This window comes from Bacillus rossius, chromosome 1 (assembly GCF_032445375.1).
Source record: "Bacillus rossius redtenbacheri isolate Brsri chromosome 1, Brsri_v3, whole genome shotgun sequence".
NCBI lineage: Eukaryota > Metazoa > Arthropoda > Insecta > Phasmatodea > Bacillidae > Bacillus > Bacillus rossius.
In genome coordinates this window covers 262,040,909-262,062,403 of record NC_086330.1, presented here as the reverse complement: position 1 = coordinate 262,062,403, position 21,495 = coordinate 262,040,909, and the positions used below count along the sequence as shown (strand labels likewise).

Below are 21,495 nucleotides of genomic sequence, written 5' to 3'. Positions count from 1 at the left end.
GACCTCGGGGGCCGCCAACATCGGTGGCGACGCACCTGGCCGTCGGGTGGGCGGCTCGCGGCTGCGACGGACAGCTTGCACGTCGCGCTCCACCTCGTTCGCCAACCGCACGAACGTCTCCAGTCCCTTGTCGGTGGCGGCCCTAAGGAATGGCCGCAGTTCGGGCAGCATCAGCTGGACGACTACCCCTAGCATGCTGCTGTCGTCCTCCCCTTCCGCCAGCCGTCGGTGGAGCCGCGCCTTAGACCTGATGAAGGCCTCCGGGCTCTCCCCCGCCTCCTGAGGCCGGCAGAACAGTGACTGTTGACACCGGGCCCGGGCACGGGCGTCGTTGAAACGCTCCTCCAGTCCGTTGGCGAAGTCGCCCCACTCCATGCCGTATTCTCCGGCTGTGGTCCACCAGTCAAGGGCACACCCCCTCAGCTGCTCGCACGCCTTCTCCGTCCACTCATCTGTAGGCACCGCGTATCGTGCCAGCCTGTCTCGGCATGTCCGCAGGAACTTTGCGGGGTCCTCGTGCTCCTGCCCTCCGAACTCCGGCAGCTTGAGGGTGCCGCCGGGGCGCGGTGCGACAGGGGCCGCCGGCGTCGCTGACGGTCTGTCCAGCGCGAGCTCGCACGCGCGGCACATGAATAGCCCATTCCGGAAGTTAAGGAACTCCCGGGCCTCGGTGCACGAGCGGTGCCTCACGGTGCCGCACTGGTGGCAGAACGCCACCTCATCGGGCCGCCGATGACATCCCCTCGCGCCGCACTGAATTGTAGACGTCGGCCCTGATTTTCTGTCGTCAAAGTCTGTTTTGTGCTTCCTATCTGTGTCGCAGGTACAGGTGGCGAAAACCCCTGCCGCGGCATGATTTATTGGCAACCCTGGCAGAAGGCATGCGTGGCATACCCCTTCCATGTCTATCTTTACCGCTCCGTCATGGCTCATGTTCGTGCTCCTGTTCGGCGCGTAGCAGCTGCGCAGCTGCGCCACCTGATCCGTGTGCGAGGCGCGCGGACTTCCGCTCCCACAGCCGTTATCTCGTCTGGCGTGTAACTTGACGCGCGCCTATCGCCAGGTGCCCGCTCCTTTGGCTGTCTGCGCGTCGCGTCCGTTTCCGCGCGATTCCCGACTTCCTACGCGAGCCCTTACTGGTACACTAATTTGAAGTATAAAATTTGAAAAATTTGAGAAAAAATTTGAAAAATTTGAAACAAAATTTGGAAATTAATTTTTAGAAAATGAAAGCCACACTAGTCGGGCGCCAATTTGACGCCGTCCCCGCTACCTCTGAGTATTTAGACGTGATTTTGTTCAGTTCGTGATCTCAGGGAAGGTTCGGCCTTGTGGCTAGAGGTAGGGGTCAACGCAGTAGGGCCCCCCGAGCTGTTGAGGCCACTCGGGACGCCTGAATAATAACACAAAACCTCTTCAGATAGTTGGTGAATTTAATACAGCGCAGCCCAATACATGGTGCTGCCCGTTCTGGCCGTAACGGTTTGCCCGACGCGACTAGTCACACGCGCAGCTCACTTCCTCAGTGGCGGCTCACGATTCTTATGCGCGTGAGGGGCAGACTCGTATACGTGACGCGAAAGTTACAAAAGACACTCTGACATGGCACACGATATTTTGAAGCACAATACACTACACTAATACCTAGCTCTGGATAAACTGGGCTAGCAACACGTAGGCCCGTGTCTCCGGCGACTCTACGTGGTGACTAGGTGTGTCCCAGGGACTGAATCGTTATTAAGTTTGGTGGCGCACTGCAGTACGACGGTGATACATAAGCCCTGACATGACGAATTACACTTAGGCGAACAACTATTCCGCTAACACATTACACTTGATAAACTGGGCTAGCAACACGTAGGCCCGTGTCTCCGGCGACTCTACGTGGTGTCTAGGTGTGTCCCAGGGACTGAATCGTGATTAAGTTGGATGGCACGTGTCGCCTGCTGGCTGCCCCGTGCGGGCCAAAACTAAGTAGCCTGTAGGCTAGGTTGGGCGTGAAGCGCCGACGTAAAAACACATACTCTCCCCACAGTACTTACGTATGACGTAAACACTCATCTCGGAGCACTGATTGAATTAAGTTAAGTACCTCATGGTAAATTTAGGCCGACCGCGGAACTGTACAAAAGGTTGAAAAGAAATTACACTATGGAAAACTACATGTCGGTGAATGCAAAGGTTGAAGGTTCCGCGTTGCGCGCAGGCTGCCGGCCTGGTTGAGCTCTCGAAGGACACTGCAGGTGTCGCCGCGCACGACCCCCCTCCCCCGCCAGCCCTCCCGCGGAAACGTGTGAATTTCGCGGGAAACTGAACCGGCCAGGTTCGGGACAAATCGCACATTGAAACATGATTTTGCAAAGACTTAATTATTAATTAATAAAAAATAATGTTTAATAAAATCCTGTGGAAAAACATAATTATAACAATTTGTTGTAGTGCGGCGGAAGGATATGCCACACCCGGCCGGATCCTTGCGCCGGTGTAGCACTCGTTGTATGGCGTTCGCCTCGTCGCACGAACTGCACTTTGCTGCGCGCACGGGCGCGTTCGGTGCACACGCTTTTGCGAGACGTTGATGAGGCATAGCGGTCTATGCGACAGAGGAGCATTGGAGGTCGGCGTCAGTTTCAACACAGCATTTAACCTGTGATTTACTGAGTAAATTAGTTGACTACTAATGCAATTATCAGTATTATTACAATTTCTTACAACATATTAAGAGATTATTAAATAACATAACACAAGAAAAATATTTACACACAAGATTAACCAGTTGAAAAATTATATACATAATTAAAGTTATACATAATTGAATATCATCATTTCTTATGATGCAACAGTCATTATTATTTTACAGTTTGTTACACATATTTCATAACCTTATCAGTTCTTATGATATCTTGACAGATATTATTATTATCCAAGCCTAAAATTATTACATAGTGTTCTACAGATGAATAATAATTCAGATGCAGTCCTGGACAATTTCAGTGTTTTTTCTTGAGTATGGTGAGGTTTTCAGCTGGTGGTTTACAGTCTCTCACTATCTTACTCTGGACACAGCTGCACAGTAGATTACTTGCAGAATGCTGTTGTCTTGTTAGGTAGGCTGTCAGCTACTGGCTGATGCGGAGTCTCATATCATTTCAAGAATGTTCATGATCTTCCAGTCAGGTGTTACACCTATTTACCCTGACATATAAAAATTTCTTGCACTTTTATACATTTGTCACAATTCTGTTACAGTGACTTCCTTCAACAACTGGGCAGCATAAGAGCGGACTTTCTCTCGCAACACCAGTGTTCCTTGCTACTGTGGATAACAACTCAGAAGACAATCACATCATCATGTGCTGCTGAACAACAGTGACGTCACTCGCGTGACAGTGTGATCCTCAAGATGACAGTGCTTCGAATTATGTGTTACACATCAAAATAATATTCGGAGTTCATAAAATTAATTTGTGCCCATAATTTATAAAATCAAATTCCAAAATAAATTAGTTCCAGTGCAGTTTTTTTTTTCTTTCATTCTGATAGAGCAAAATAAATCACACAAATTTCTTCATATCAAGCTTCCATAATTTTTTTTTATTTTTTTTTTATTTTAAAAATTGCAAAATATTATTAAATTTTTTTTTTTTTTTTTTAAATAAGATAGCTTTGGGGGTGATCCAACAACAAGCTAAGGCTCAGAGTGCTACGAGAAGGAGTATCATATCTGCAGGTAACTAGCAGTTAGAGTGTGCATGGCTTAGTAGTTGCAAGTGTTCTTGTGCTTGTAGTATGCAATGTGCATGTACTGCTTAGGAGTAACACAGCTGGTCGGCGAAAATTTTAACACATAGTATTCACTCTTGTTAAGTTGGTTAGCTCACACTATAGTGGATCAGTAGGTTTTTTTTTTTTTCTTCAGAGTAAACAACATGATTACACTGTTAGTAGACATCTAGTCCTGCTCACATGTGTCACCGAAGCTTCATACCCATTTAGGTTATGCCATAGCCATACATTACGGTACCATAATAACCCTAGGTTAGTGCTGTACAACAAATCCCAGTGCGGCAGAGCCTTAGTCTTAGACCGTCACGAGACAACACACTTGTTTTAAGCTCATCAGGCAACCAGACTAGTGCATTTCCTTACACTAACAAATACAGCATACCGTACAACCTTGGCTAGCACAGGTCCTGACTTGGACACAAAACATTTAGCTTCACACACTTACAGTGCTTGATGTGCAATTCCTTGATTACATAGGACTGCGCAGTGTAGGTAACATGTGCACTTATATTGTTACTTAATTCACCAAGAAAAAAAACCCATTAAACACTATTGTAGTAGCTGACACAAGCAAATAACACTTGTTACTGTGGGACCATAGGCTTGTGGTAGGCCCTTAGCTGGGTTAGGTTATACCTGCCTATGCTGTGGTTGGTGGCAGGGTCTGCCAACTCATAGCAGTTGTTATGTATCCTGTCTGTGACCACATAGGGTCCCTTGAACAGCAAGAACAACTTCTTGGTGACTTTGTCCCATTTCTTGCTCACACTTGCACTCCTGCATAATACGAGCTCTCCTATGTTAAATTGCTTGACTTTCGAAGCCTTCTTCCTTCTTTGCCTTGCTTGTGCCTCAGACTGTAGGCGACTGTTGATCAGATGTTCTACCTCACTGCCTGTGGGTAGTTCTTCGTAATCGGTTTCTTTGTCAAATTTGGGCATATAGAGCGGGTCGATCGCCACCGATTTATCCAGACACAGAGCTTCATAAGGGGTGACATGTAGGCTCTGGATAGCGGGTATGAGTTCGGGGCGATGCAAACCTGACCCGTTCTAGTTTAACTCCCTATTTAGATGGTTCTGACTACCCTGCTGGGCAGCTGAACCTGCAGAGTTGGGCCCTGTCCAATTGTTGGGTCCCTTGGCAACCCTGGGTACTGTTGCCTGAAATTCTGCAGCAGCAGGATTCACCGGTGCGTTACGTTGAAAATAGCCTTGTTGTGGCTGGAACTGTTCTTGTGATGAGAATGAGGGTGGTGGATATGCAAAATGAGTTTGTATGCCGCCAGACGAGCTGTGATGACTCGGTGGTCTGCCGCTTCTGTCTGGGCTGGCGGGGTTCTTGAGATGTGGCTGGCGGAAGTCATGTTTACCCCTAGTATAGTCAGCGTAAAATTGGCGTTGACTCTGGTGACGGTAGTCAGCCTCACCATCTGAATCTGCATAACGATGGGGGTACGTGACCTTCCTGGGGGGCCGTTCAACAGATGTTTTACCCAAGCGCTGGCCGTGGTGGCCATCCTCACCATCACTACAGGCATGTTTGTTCGACCACCAGATAGTCTTGTTGTAGGGCTTGTTATGCCTATTCTTATGGGTATACTTGCCCTTTTGTTTCTTAGCGAGATGCCCTTGGTGGTGGTCCTCATCACTCTTGACTGTACTCTCCCACGTCAAGGTGTGCACGTTTGCCTGCTGGTCCTGTTTGGTCCTGTTCTGCCAGTAATTGTGCACTGGCACATTCTTACTGGGTGGTTGGTGAGGTGTTCTTTCAGATTCCTCTCTAGCACCTTGACCTCGCTGTAATCTCTGTAGTTTGTCTACAGCCAGAACATGGTCCCTAAACTCAGTAACATCTTTGTAGGTATGTCCCGACATTTGTATTTGGTAGGCGATAGGGAGTTGTGTCAGCATGGTTGCGATGAATTCATCGTCTGACATGGTAATGTCTAAATATCTGGTGCGCTCATACATTGATGAAAGGTGCGCCTCCAGACTGCTCCCTTTCCTACTGTCGAATCTGTCGGAGTGTAGCTGGGCCCTCAAATTCCCTTGTACCTTTAGATTCCAAAACTGGGATCTAAATTTTTCTTTGAATTGTTCGTAGGATTTGATGTGCAGGCTTTGCAACTCCCACCAGAAAAAGGCAGTACTTTTAAGGGCTACGTTCAAACACTTCAATTTATCATTGTCACTTAGTACAAAGGTTCGGGCATATTCCTCAAATTTGTTGAGGAACCTAACTGGATTTTCTAAGGATTTGCCAGAGAACGTAGGCATAGCCTCAGCCCAATGTTTGGCTGGGTGATGTATCAGAGCCACCTGATCAAGATGTGAAGTACTGCAAGATGGGGTCTGATGAGGTGGTGTGGCGTTTGAGGTAACCACTGGGGCTGGTGGTGAAGGGTAACTGGCAGTCACGGTAGGCTGTAGGTTGGGTAGCTCTGTCCTGGAGGAGTTGGCAGTTGTCATCCGATTATGTAATTCCTCCCCTCTCAGTTGCCTCTGTTCTTGTAGTGAGCTGGTGCATGCTTGAGCAGCTTGTTCAGCGGCTGATCTTGCCCCTGACTCTACTGTTTCCATTCGTGACTGCAGAGTGACTGCTGTCTCCTCTATATGTGCGAGTCTCTGCTGGAGTAGCTGTGACTGGTCTCGCCCCTCTATTCTTACCAGTTCCATTGATCGAATCATGGAGGTAGTGTGTGACTCCAAGTTCTCAACTCTTTCTTGTTGTGTCAGTACCTGGTTGGCCAGCTGTCCCACCGACTGACATTGTTCCTGTAATCTGGCATCCAAACGTCCCTCCAGGTCACTGAGGCCTGTTTGCAGCTGATGATCTAGAACCTCTATTCTGGTGTTGAGTTCACTCTTCAACTCGCAAAGGTTTGCGTCCAGCTGACCTCTGACTCCGTCAATCTTCTCAGTAAGCTGCGTCACGTTCTGTGCGTTGTTATCCAAACGGTTGGTGATAGCTGCCATGTTCTGTGCGTTGTCCAGAGCGTTGGCGTCCAAACGGGTGGTGATAGCTGCCACGTTGTCGTCCAACCGGTTTGTTATAGTTGCCACGTTCTGTAATAACAACATAATGCTAGACCACTCAGTTGACGGCAGGTTCTCGGTCGGTGTGGTGGTGTGAGTCGTGTTCGCTGCTTGCTCATCTTCAGCTGCAGCTGTAGGTGTGGCTGTAGCTGTCCCACTCTCTCTGTGACATTCATTTCTTTCTGGTGTGCTGGGTTCAGGCTGTACCTCCATTACCAGTTGATATACAGGCTCATATCCTTCCTGTATACTGTCGTGTTCTGAGAGATCTTCCAGGTTGTTGCTGAGCTCTGACCGACTCCTCAATTCATAGGTCTTATTAACAGACATCTTGTGTTTTCACCTTGGAGAGGTAGTCTACTTAGGGATTCTCTTCGAGCCCCACACGTTGCGGCGCCACTTCCTCTGTTCTGCACCTCCCTTTGTTACACTAATAATTCTATCTCTCTCTTTCTTTAATTTATTGTTGAAGTAGGGAGAGAAGGCAGTACAGGGTGGAGGAAAAAAAAGTGTAGGTACTGTGTTGTTGATACCTTCGTAAACTTAATAATATAACATTGCATAAAAACCTTAGAAACAATGCTCTAACAAATAAACAATAGTAGACGGTAACAACTGACGAATCCAATCTGTAGTTTACTATGGAAATATATAGTATTTTAATTATGGAGTAAGAAATTTGTATATTATATGGATAGGAAATTGATTATTTAAAGAGTGGTGAAAAATCTGAAGTTTAATAGTTTGAACCATAGATAGTAAACATAACACAGCAACACTTTCAATAACAAACATACACTGACATACATAAACTGAACCTGACTCTTGATACATATGAAAATTAACAATATTATTCAACGATATAATTAGGAATCTTTTGTAAGTTTGAAAATATTATAAGAAATGTATATATTCATCCTTTCCAAGTGTGTATAAGAATTTAAGGTTGGTGGAGTTATAACAATTTTAATACTCAACAATAAAATATGAATTTACTTAAAAATTCTTAATTTATATTGTGACAAATCTTTCCTGGAGATTATTTACAGTTCAAATGTCTTAGGATGTATGTTGGCACAGATCACACCCAAAAGTTCAAAAGTGATTTAATTAAGTCCAGTAGTTGTTTCAAAATTTATATCGTTCATAAATCAAATGATTTCAAAGTGAGTTAAAAATTAGAGAGTTTAATATCAAATTAAATTCTATTTTAAATAGAATTACACGGCTTTAGTTCAGCGGGAGTACGATTATCTTAAAAGTAGGACTTCTGGGTGTCTAAGTAGAATTACTTCTCTTGATATTATGTTATATACACAATCTAATTGAAGTTCAGTTTTATCAACTTTTGCAACAATATAGTTTGTTTGGCTAGAAATCTCACGTATTTATAAGCATGTAAGCAAATTTATACTGGCCGCTTAAGCCTTGAACAATGGCGACACTGCTTAATTATGGCGTCCCTAGCTAAGCAATTCTTAAATTGGCTTATACTTGGCATAACTGCTTTAAATCCAAGTAAATATTACTTACAGTTCGTTAAGATATTTAGTTGTAACAATTTCATTAATGTACACAACCGACGATACCCTAAACTCATATTTTTAATAATTTTAATTGTTCAGGCGTCAGGCCTTAGCCTACACGTAGTAACGCCAAAAATCACACTCTTTTAAGTTACTTCCTGTTCCTGTGTGGCTGAGATACGTGTATACCCAATATATATGGTTCATAACATCCTTTCATGGCCTTTGGTTACAACAATACGGTAAGGAACTAGAATAAAATTAATTGAATTTACAAATTAAACAGATGGTCAGAATAAAAAAATAAACGGTAAAAAAAAAATTAACGAAAATTACAACAATGCAGATGAAAAAAAAAAAAAAATTAATATTATTAATGTTCCACAGATGAAAAGTTTATGGTTGTAATAAGGCGAAATATTTACTAAACATTCATAGCAGATATCTTAATAAACACGAAGATGTCTGTGCTATCACCATGTAATAGTACAATAGCTCTGTTTCATGCACATAAGAACGATGTTCCATTACCTACCAATGCTGTCGTGGGCCTTATCAACATTTAAAATTCAAATTTTTATACAAAATACATTGGAAGTACATTGATTCGAACCATCAAAGTTCTGACCTCTGGGTTGGAAAACACACGACTTTAACTGCAAGGTCATCGAAACATTTACCAGGCTGAAAATTAAATAAGGTATTTAAATAGTAACAAGTAACATTCGGATTTTTAAATATATATATTTTTTTATTTCGAACGAATAATAGCATTAACTGTTCGAGACAGGACCACCATATTTTATTTTTCAATACTCGCTATCAGGAGCGTTGGTGACACGTAGTACACACATCACCTGCTAGAGGGTGCAGCCACCATCTTGTTTTCAGTACTTGCTACCAGGAGTGCTAGTGTCACATATAACACACGTAGTTTGCCAGAGTGCACTGCCACTATATTAGTTTAATTTTTACCAGCTAGAGTGCAGTAATTATTTATTGCTAGGACGCCCGACATCATGAATTTTGGCCACCATCCTTGAAATCTGTATTTAGTAAGCTAGTAATTCAGGGAAATTCCAAAATTCATCAAAAAATCACTTATTAAAATAATAATTGATTCGATTGATTACAGTGCTTGGTTCGATCCTTGCTTGATTCAAAAAATGTATATTCTAAGTAAAAAAAAATTAAATTCAAAATGGTGAAAAAATATAAAAGCGGCTTAAATTCCCCATTTAACAGACTGTAGTACGCCGATTATGTCATATTGGCCGCCATCTCGGAAATTCGTAATAATTAAACCCAGAAATTCGGGAAAATTTCCAAAAATCATCAAATAAATTACTCATTAAAATAATTATTTACTCGGTCGATTTCCCCCAATTGTTCCATACTCGATCAGTGATAAGAGTAACTAAAACTTAAAATAAATTTTATATTCTGTTACCCATTACTTTATGTGGAGTTTATTAATCATTCTCTCTACAAAAGGCGACTCTATACAAGATACCTGTCCGAAGAAATAAATATGTTGTCGCTGTGCCCAGCATGAAGGTATAATTTTTCGATACTTGGAATACCTTCCAACCAGGCCATGTACAATGTTAGGCGTATAGACCAAGTGTCTTCGAACCACGAGGCCAAGTCATGTACAATTTCAGGCATGTAGACCAAGCGTCTCCGAACCACAAGCCCTTCGCGCCTCGAGCCTTAGCTAGGCACGGGGCAGTGCGGCGGGAGCTCGCGAGCGAGGTGAGGTACTGGTTTTGACCGCCGCACACTGGTCCCAAATCCCAAAAAAGCTGGCCAAAAGTCGAAAAAAAAAGTTATTTTAAGGAACATTTGACTGTTGGAATAGTAGTAGTGGTACCTTTAGCACGTATTAACACCGTTAGGGATGGGTAAGGGTCCCTACCTGGCTCAGGAATTTAGTTTGTTTCGAAGCGTCGAGCGTGTCGCTTTGTTAGCGTGTGACGCACCCAAAAATTCCTCAAGTTCAAAAACGTATAGAAAAGTGAAAAGTGAACCGATTAGGATTCTTAAAAATGGATTATTCTCCAGAACGTAAGTATATTTCATATGTGTTGCTCTTAATTAATATTATTAATTATTTTAATAAAAAGTTAATAATAAATGATGACATGATTTCTACATCACTTTTGAAGAAGACGTTTTTAATAAAAGCCATAAGTTAAAAGTCCCTCAAGATCCCACTCTGAAACCAAATGGCATTTGTAGATCATTAATATTTTTTAAACATGTCAAAAAATTAGCTGCATCTAGTTGCAGCTTTGGCTTCTGTTATGATTTTTATTCGATGATATGGATGCGCTTTTAAACCCACATTTTTCAAATTCAGTTTTGCGTTGTTTTTATGAAATATTATTTACAATAAATTGGTAAAAATATTTTTTAATAACCTTTAATTCTTAATTTTCAGAATCTGCAAACGATACCAAAGAAATTTCTTGCACGAGAAAGGAAAATTTTCTATTTGTAACAACTGTATTAAATGAAAATATTAACATGTTGAATGAAATTGTTGAAACAGAGGTTGCGAAAAAGTTTAGACATCAATACATTTTGCCACAAAATTTAAAAGATGTCATTGCAAAATTGGTATCGAAGTTTAGAAAAAAGTGGAAACAGTTTAATAGAGTTGAAAGAAAATTCTTCGAAAAGTTTGATAATTGGTTCAACGTTCCTGTATATTTCACAGTTGAAAATAAAGGTGCGGAGGCTTCCGCGAACAAAACATTAGGGCGTCCTTCGTCAAGTTGGGTTGATTTGAGTGAACGGTCAAAACGGAGGAAGACAGACAAGGTTCGAGAACATAGCGTCAAAGCACTGGCCTACACTACACAAATGGGTCTCCAGGCTTCAGGAAATGTACATGCTTTGAAATTAATTAAGGATGTCACAGGCAGTCCATCAAAAGCATCAAAGTACCAGAAAGCTATGCAACGTGTTACAGAGAATACACTGGCAGTCAACGAAGCATATCATTTGTTATAACAAATAAACTGTCCAAAAGTCAGTATCAAGGAATACGTTCTTTAAGCGTAGAAAAACATTGTAAATTGTACCCGCCTTATAAATATGTATTGGATTCAAAAAGGAAGAGTTACCCTGACAATTCAGAAGTTTCTGTAACTAAAAGTGGAGCTACAGTTACACTTCAAGCATTGTTAAATCATACAGTTGAAATAATTTTAATGGTACAATCAGAGGTAGTTAAAATTCTCCCTGAAAACGAAGTTGTTAATTTAGAATTCGTATGCAAATGGGGATGTGATGGCACTTCTGGTCAAAGCATCTACAAATAAACATTTAGCGATGAATATGGCCATAAATCGGATGCCAACATTTTCGTTATTTCACTCGTTCCGTTGCAAATCTATGATAAAGTCAGTTCACATGTCATTATTTGGAAAAATCTTCGACCTTAATCGCCAAGATTTGGTCGCCCAATTAAAATTCAATTTATGCAAGAAACTACCGAAGCTACCAGACACGAAGTTGATAGTATCAAAATGCAAGAAAGAAACTTTGCGCCTTTCAAACTGTAATGGATGGAAAACAATTTAACATCAATTTCAAACTTGTGTTAACAATGGTAGATAGTAAAGTTTGTAATGTTATAACGAATACATCGTCGAGTATGCGTTGCTACCTTTGTCAGACTACATCCAAAGAATTTAATGATATCGACAGTATTTTACAAAAACCCATCATTGAGGATCACTTCGAATTCGGAATATCACCACTGCATGCTTGGATACGGTTTTTTGAATGTTGTTTGCACGTGAGTTACGAATTAGAAATAGAAAAGTGGCAAGGGCGCAAGGACGATAAGGAAAGTGTTGAGAGAAAAAAAATTACATACAACAAGGTTTTCGTGACAAATTAGGGCTTATTGTTGATCAACCGAAACAAGTATATGGAAATTCTAATGGCGGAAATACAGCTATAAAATTTCGGCTTCAATAACGGGAATTGATGGAGAATTGATAAAGCGATTTCATGTTATATTGCAAACAATTTCTTGTGGTTTTAAAATAAATGTACAAAAGTTTCAGAACTACACTGAAGATACTGCACGTAAATTGGTCGAACTCTATCCATGGTATTTTATGCCTAAAACAGTCCATAAAATTCTTATTCGCGGTCACAAAATGATATATTCTTTGATTATTCCTATCGGACAAATGTCTGAAGAAGCTCAAGAGTCGTGTAACAAGAAAATAAAAATATTCAGAGAAGATTTTGGGCGAAAATGTGACCTAATTAAAAAATGGAAGACATTTTATGCAGGCTTTTGGTAACGTCAGATCCACTGATCTCCAGTTTGCGGAAACTTCCTCCAAAAAAACTTAAATCATTATCCCCACACGCAATTGAACTTTTGGATCCGCCATCATTTGCAGAATCAAGTATTCATAGCTCTTTGATGGATGCAAGCGACAATGGTGGTGGTGGTGATGGCAATGAATCTTTAAAACATTCGTCGGATAGCGACTGAGAAAAGGTAAAATTTTAATGGAAATAATGTTAATTATCATTGTAATAGTTATTAGTTATTAATTACTTTATTCTAGTAATCTCTTTTCTCGACCTTAATATCTAAATTATTACAATTTGTGTTTATTTGATTAATTATCACAGTCATCAAATGCATTTTATTATTTTTTAGTTCATTTTCGTAACTTATCAGCAACCTTTGAAACTCTTACTCACTGAATTTATTGTTCAGAGAGTGACGTTTTCCCGAATATTTTCCTATGTAACGTTTGCTTTTTTTAAAATTATGATTCGTGTCAGCGACTTTTGACAAAATCTATATATGTATGGAATTCTTGTACGGCATGTCATGTCGCGATATCTCGCGAACAAAATAGCTTAGAACGAAATGGTAATTGTGGCTTCAAATAAAGTAAGGATGAAAAAATTAGTAAGCAGAGAATTCATATGATGGAAGAGGATGTTGCTCTTTTACTCAAACAAATTACAAGAAATCACATTTATGCCTATATTGGTACATAACACAATAGGTACTTTTGCATTTTAATAGATTTGCAACCAGTTGCAGCTTTGTACCAGACTGTTGGAAGCGTAACCGCTAGCAGTCACAGGCTGGCACTTGGCAAGTGACACCTGATCGAGCAGTTATAGCCCGCATGGGAACACTAGATTTGTTGGAGATTCGATGTTTTTTCGTGCAGTCAAATCTCCCCTCCCCATTTTTCTCCTCGACTTGTTGTGCACGCAGACATGACAATTAAATAGGAAGGTCTTTGGAAATGCATGTCGGTGTATTAACTAAAGGACACTATGATTCATTCTCGTGAAACTTTACATGCAGGCGACAAGTGCGAAAATAACGAATATAACGTCCTTTTCTCTTTCCCTACCCCATCCCCTTCCAACCCTACGCAGTAGCTTTCTAACCCTTCCCCCCTCTATCACCCCTCCTATACCCCTACCCAAAAGTCCTCTACCAGCATCCCCTTTGAGTCCACTGGTGGTGTTAGAACCTACGTTATGCTACATCTGGTGTTAGAAAAAATAATGCCTCTTACAGCTGTTATTTATTTAACTACAAATTAAGTTTTAGTGTTACAGCAAGCTCACACTTCAATCAATTCCACGCGGAAAGAGGAAACAAAAGTCTTACTTGAACCATCTCAATATCCACTGGTGTACCCTCTGAACCAGACTAATGTTGATTCATATGGTGTTGGTATTAGCAAAGGCAGGGCGACAGTGCGCATGGCAGTCGGCAAGGACTCGGAGTTGCAGGACTGCTTGCAGCGCAAGCCCAGAGATGACGAAGTGTGGTGTGGAACCAACTACAACTAATACTGTAATACTGGTTGTTTTCGTGTTCGCTGGCCCGGCCGCTGGAATGACATGTGGACAGAACCATGAGTCACGAGGGCACAGGGCAATGCAACGATAACGATGGCTGCTGTTGGTAAGACGACCGACATCGTAGAAGAACGAGAAAGGGTGAGGGGGGGGGGGGGGAAGAATTCGACTGCACGTAATAGCATCGAACTTCCAACAAACCTACAGTGTTCCCATGCGGGCTATAACTGCTCGATCAGATGTCACGTGTCAAGAGCCAGCCTGAAACTGCTAGCGGTACAGAACTGCAATAACTGTTTTTAAATTCATTAAAATACATACAAAAGTACTGCGGAACATAGGCATATAAGAACTATGCTTGGAACATAGGCATACAAGAACTATGTTTGGTTTATTGTAAATTGTTTGAGTGAAGAGCAACACCCTCTTCCATCATATGAATTCTCTGCTTACTGATTATTTTCATCCTTACTTAATTTGAAGCCACATTTACCATTTGTCCATCATTTCGTTCTGAACTATTTGGTTCGCGAGATATTGCTTGAAATTACTTTTTTTAATGATCAAGTAAAAGCAATAAATAAAGCCTCAGTTACTTTCGGCTACTTCACTCGTCTCTAACTAACTCGCTCAATGTAATATCGCTGACTGGTTAACACGCGGCTCGCTTTGTTCCAGCGAGTGAGTTTCTAGACTGTATACCTTTGTCACTACTCGCTTGCAATTGCTATTTATAAGATAACTAGCGGACCCAACAGATGTTATTCTGTTCAAACGTATTTTAAATTTGAAAATTTACAGGAAATTTCCCTGAATCTAATCGCAGCACCATCTGCCGGATCGAACTGAAATAAAAATATTTTTTATTTTTTTTAATATTCAATAACGCGATCACAGCGCTTCCTACCGGATCCAATGTAAAACATCCAACGTTCAAAAACATTAATAAAATAAATTAATACAAAATATTATTTATCGGATTGAATTGTGAATCTAAACCATTCTTGAATCCACCTGAACACACACTTTAAAGTGGACCCGAAAGACGTTGTCCTGTTCAAACGTTGTAAATCCAAAAATTATAATTTTTTTAAAATAAAATATAAATAAAAAATATAAAACTTCAAATTTAAATATACTTTAAACTATAATTACTATAAGTAATTTTTATTTTATAAATTCTATAATTTATTTTACAAACTTATATTTTTATTTTAAAAGAGGCGTTCAATACGTCATAAGTTGCATAGAATAAGATGAGATCTGACAATTTAAAACTTTAGGTTAAGTTGATTGTTATTGAATGCACGTCTATACATAATTAAAAGTAATGAAAAATTGTGTAAAATACTCACTTCAATACTGCACCTCACAAATTTGCACAATATATATTTTTAATTAGACTTTAAAATGTTATTTCAATAAATAATAATATAAGATTCTCGATAAGCAATTCTATTTTAATCTTAATGTTATAACAACAATTCATAGAATAAATCCAACACATAACATAACAACACATAAATAAATACACAGCACACACACATATACATAATATACTGTGAACCTAAACCACCCAAAGATCAAAAACAGTTTATAAATAAAAAAATAATTAAATAAATATTTTCCAGTGTACTGAATTGTGAATCTAAACCATTCTCGAATCAAGCTGAAGACATACAAAAAATTTCATTAAAATCGGTCCAGCCGTTTATGAGGAGTTCAGTGACATACACACGCACAGAAGAATTATATATATATAACGATTATTATTTGATGTCTCGGTAAATTTATAGTATAAAATAAAATAAAACTATTATTTACTTAAACTATATAAAAATAATAAACAAATAAGAGCAACTGTAAAATCAAAAAATAAAATAAAACAAGCGTAGGAACTACGTGCGGTAGAAGTTAAACTTCACAGATAGAGGAAAAGGAAAATAGTATTGAACACATATATTTGAAATATAGGATGTCTATAAAATAATGTCCCAGTTTGAATGGTATTGTTACGACTTATGTTGAGGGGAGAACTGGGTTCATGAGGGCTCAATTAGTTTTTTTTTCACAGTTTTATTGATCACTAATATTTACATAAATAATAACTTATTGTACTTAAAAATATCCGATATCAAAGCGCTGGCACTTAAAAATGTTTATTCTCAAGTCACACAATGTCTATCAAGTTCCGCAGTTCGCACTCCTCACTGGAGCTAGGTTCAACAGTGAAGTCAGGACTGAGTTAATTTACCAGAAATATATTTTTAAAGCTTTCAAATTAACGTGTTTAAATGAGTATCTACTTTTTAGAAACTGAATATAAGTGTATATGAATTGTATATTGAGTGTATATAAAATTTTATATATGAATTAATAAAGGCAGTATTTAATGTATTTTAAAAAGTTTTAACTACTTTTATTTTAATAAAATTCCTTCTGAAGTAGTAGTGTGGACTAGATTTTTCCACTATATATTTTTTTTTCGTACAAGCCAAAAGTTCGAACTTATGGTTTTTTATACTACTAATCCACTTACAAAGTATGTTCTCTGTTTGGTAAATAAAAGTACTTTATTTCACAAAAATACTTTTTTTTGACAGCGACCATTAAGCTATTGACATGTTAATATTGTAAAGTAATAAAAAAATTATTATGTAGCTCCATTCTAGCTAATCACAAATCATTCATTAATTAGTTAATTTCTTAAGCATATTTACTAATAGATGAAACATATTGGTTAAAATACTTACCAAGCAAATATAACTTACGTGAAACACACAATGTTTTTTACATGACATATAACTGATAAATAATGTGAAACGAAAATACGGAAGTACCAAATTTTCCACAACCTTATTGTCTAGTCTTTCACAAAAAAAAAAAAAACGAACATTGATGTGCCTCGTGAACTGTTCCTTGCATTAGGTCAACCCCGTATGCACATTTCTAGTCCTTTAGAATGTTTGATATTCTAAAATCATCAATGCTAAATAAAGTTTGAATATGGAGGCTTTAATCTTTTATTAATTAAACCATACATATTTTAAATGCAGGACTGAATGTAGGCCCGATAGAAAGCCATTCGGGTACAATATCCTCCATTCAATAATAACAGTAATTGGCTGCTCCTGGCCTGCGGTTTCTTCGTTCTCAAGGCAGCGATAAGAGAAGCTTCTCTCCAAGGTCGCCTAATGGTGCTGATAACAGCTGCCGGGATATTTGAACCAGCGCAGCAAGGGTGGGCTACCTACCGGCCACGTGCTGTAGCTAGTGTGGAGCGAAATATCTGATCTTTACGAGGGGAAAAAAAGGCAAGGGGGGGGGGGGGGGGAAGTCGAAGAAGCAAAGGGAATCATGAACGGGAGGGTTGTTGGAAAAGGTTTTTTTTTTTTTGTCATTGTATCTGCTGGAGTCCAGTTGATGCGTTATCTGCGAACAAGGTCACGTCCTACCGCTGCATAGGATCATTGAATATACATAATATATATATTTAATGATATGATCAAATTCTCGTATTGCCTTGCTTGCTTATCGAGTGTTTTTTTTTAAATTTGAAACTATATTTATGAATTGCAAACAACTTTAATTCGTGTTTAACAGCGTTTTTTTAATTAACGTACTACATAATTTAAGATATTTACATTCATTACAAAAAAATGATATCTCCAAAAATCAACGAATAGCTCGTGGTTTCATAACGTCGAAGGCTAATTAACAAAATTTATTAATTCACAACAATTCTCTAACATGTTTACTTTCGAAATAATATTTAAGTGATGAATGTTTTTTTCACGTACAGTCACAGATATATAAAAATCTTCCTGACCGCGACGAAAAACCACGTTTTAATAATAGTTTTCTAAAACTCGGAATAAGATGAAAAAAAAATTAATATTTTAACTCTTACACGTGAAAAACAATTTAAAAAAATGCAATAACCAAACAACAAATAAATTTTTAAACTACTTCCTGAAGAAAAAGTGCTAGCCAAACTCACTACCCAAATCTGGAAAGAACAAAATAATGCCTGCATGAAAATGTGCGCACCGACGACACATTGTTAACTTTTTACTCTAGGTCTCAGATCGTGCTCAGTTACACAATATACTTTTCGGACACGGCATACTACTATTTTTTGGCACTTATTACATGTTTAACATTTGATTTTTCAGCATGTATATATATATATTTAAAAAGATTAATGATGCATAATATGATTAATATGTGAACATAAACAAACTGGTATCTTATTGCGAGCTTTTATAGAGACTGTTTATGTGCGGTATTGATTTTTTATATGTTGCAAAGCGGACAACAGGTGGATTCAAACGTCATGCTTATTCAGTAAAGTTGAAGTCCACCTGAGTTCACATAAGATTGAAGGAGTTCGGGTGGTATGGAAGAACTCAGTACGTAATTTGGTGAGGTATTTAGGCTGTCGAAGAAGGTTCAAAAGATGGCTGCACTGATGTTTGATGAGAACTACTTTTTTGTCTGAAAAATATATCTCCAGCGGCACCCCAAAATATACCACTGCTACTGTTGGATTTTCTAATTACCTAATTATTTTCTAATTATGAAAACATTTTTTTTTGTTTCATCACTGTCACTAGGTGGTCTTGTATCATACGAAAAATTGAATGTTTTCTGTACTTATTTACGACATTCACCTCAGTGTTAAAACGTTAGTCATACATAGGTAAAATTAATTAGAATTTTATTTAGAATAGAGTATAAGCGAGGTAGAATGCAGTGCCTAATTTTAACATCTAAAACGGGAAAAAGTAATTTGTTGCTCACAGAAGTTCAAATTTTTCAATTCATTTAGTTAATATTATTAAAAAAAAACATGCTAAAATTGAAAAAAAAAAACCATTTTCTAAAATGTTAAATAGTGCTTTATAAGATCATAATACCCTTTCAGGAATATTTGAACGCCCACATTTCTAATGCATGTTACGAGCGCGAGAGACCAGACCGCGATGTCAGGTTCGGAGCTGGCAGATGGCCCTGCACGGCCACTGGATTCACGCGTAGTGCCACGTGCGGTCCACTGACGTAAGGCATGCCACGCGTGCCTGGCCGGATTACAAGGGTCGTCGGTACCCCTTCCCCCGTTTCCGAGCATCGTCCTCCCTCGGCGCCGTTATCTATCGCTGAGCGGCCTTGGAGATTCCGCGGGCTGCCACGCGAGCAAGCGACGCTATTCTCGACGCGTCGGGCGTCGGGTCGGCCCGGGATGACGCGACTCGTCAATGCTGCTCTCGTAGATTCGAGAAGGATGCCACCGCGACTGTGAGTGCCGCGAGTGCCGCTGGTGCGGCGGGAGTTCGGCGACAGAGTAAGCGCGGGGTGTGCAGCGCGAGTTCCACGGTGAGTTCCGCGAGAGTTCCGGAGTTCCGAGAGTTCCGGAGTTCCGAGAGTTCCGCGAGCGAGGGGAAGTGCGACATCGGAAGAGAGTGAGAGCGCGATCTCGAACGTAGCGCGACGGGATCGAGAGAGTGGACTGAGTGGCGCGAGACTGTGTGTGTGGACAGGCGCGTGATAAGGGGCGAACCACTGTTTAGCCTAGCTCCAGTGAGGAGTGCGAACTGCGGAACTTAACAAACACGAGTGACTTGAGTGTAAACATTTTTAAGTGCGAGTAATTGATAATTAGGCATTTTTAAGTAAGATCATTTATTTGTGACGTAAATATTAGTCATCAATAAAACTGTAATAAAACTTTATTGGGCTAGCTCTTACGAACCCAGTTCTCCCCACATTTTAAATCGTAACAGTATGTTTCACCTGTGATCAAATATATGTAATTTAACTACAGAAAGACGCCTACTGGAAATCATACAGTACAATTTAAGATTTTTTCTTTGATTTTAATAACTACACTACACTCGAGCAAATTGCAATAGACATAAAACAAAGGAATGCTGCATAATTTTTTTTTAATGTGTGTACGATACTAACAGAAATTTAAATAAAAAAATCTTTAATTTTTACTCTAATAGGTATTTCATATGTTCAAACAACGTGAACTATGCTTTCATGTCAATTTAGTTACCTACATTAGTATTCAGTTTTGTGTGACTAATTAGTCATACATATAAAATCGTCTGATTGGCAAAGTCAACTAATTTGAGATTTTGCTCTAACTTTGAGGGACTGTTTCTTAGGATCCCAAAAAAAATTTTTTTACGCTTATTTGAATTTTATATGCGCCCGTTTCCGCCTATCCGAATTTAGACTTTTAAGATATGTCATTTTTATGCTTTATTAATTTTAGCTTTAACAATTTTACTATTCAAGATATCTGTACGTTTGAGACAGCATTTTGAAGGGGAAAGCTAATATTTTTTGTGGCCGATTAAAATTCGCTTGGTTAATACCTGTCATTAATGACAGGGTGCTGAAAATCCGTGTTTTTATTTAATTTTTTTACGTGTTTTAACTGACTCCAGCGTCTTGACTAATCTTACTCAGATATTAAGTGTACATATCATAGAAAAAATAAAGCCAAAAATAAACCCCAACAGCCAGCCCACACAATATATTTGCTTGAAATTTTGAAATTTCTAAAAATCTAGTTTTTCAAGTTATAAAATGAACGCGTTGACTGCGAGATAAAAATATGAAATTCACGGGACCTTCAGTTCTCACCTTTAACTTTAAACGCCTGCAAAGCTAAGACCACAATGCATAGATAAATACGACCTTGAACAGATCCAGGAAATTACTTGCTCGTAGGGGCCATCAACCAAAAAATTAAGTAGAAAAAATAAAAAAAAACTCACTAATACAAAACACAATCGCATTAAACCCGATTTGACCCTACACTAGACATAGTTCAAGCAGACTCGAGATCAAAACAAGGCGTACTCGCTAATACGGTGAATTAAAATCTTACCTCTCTGATAAGACGAAACAATAGGCAAATGACGTTAAGAGCGACGAGTACCATCTTCGGGCGTGGGAAAAGCAAGCGGAAGAAACAACACTTAAAAGCAAGGCCTAAGTACCAACAAGCATGAGTGCTAATCCGAACACAGACTCGCAAGGAAAGGCGTGCGGCGCGCCGCGATGAGTGAGAGGCCAAGTGCACGCTACAAGGCAAGCAACATCGAACATTAAACGCCTCGGGGCAAGAAGGCGCCATGCGAATGCCACGCCGCTTTATCACAATTGCAAAATCTCAATAGCAAAGAAACCAAAGTGGCTTGTTCTAGAACTCTATCCTTGCTGAACAAAGGAAAAGTTCACAAACTGGCAGAAACTGT

The 21,495-nt window shown here is 39.5% G+C and overlaps 1 protein-coding gene across 1 annotated transcript in view; it reads right to left on the bottom strand.

The window, feature by feature from the left end:
• LOC134527538 (phenoloxidase-activating factor 3-like) overlaps window positions 1-21,261 on the bottom strand; it is a 118,597-nt gene extending 97,336 nt beyond the window's left edge. The window contains exon 1 of the mRNA XM_063360297.1: window positions 21,126-21,261. The gene's annotated coding sequence lies outside the window, so the exon portion shown is untranslated. The remainder of the gene's footprint in view (window positions 1-21,125) is intronic.
• Window positions 21,262-21,495: the final 234 nt, after the last annotated feature.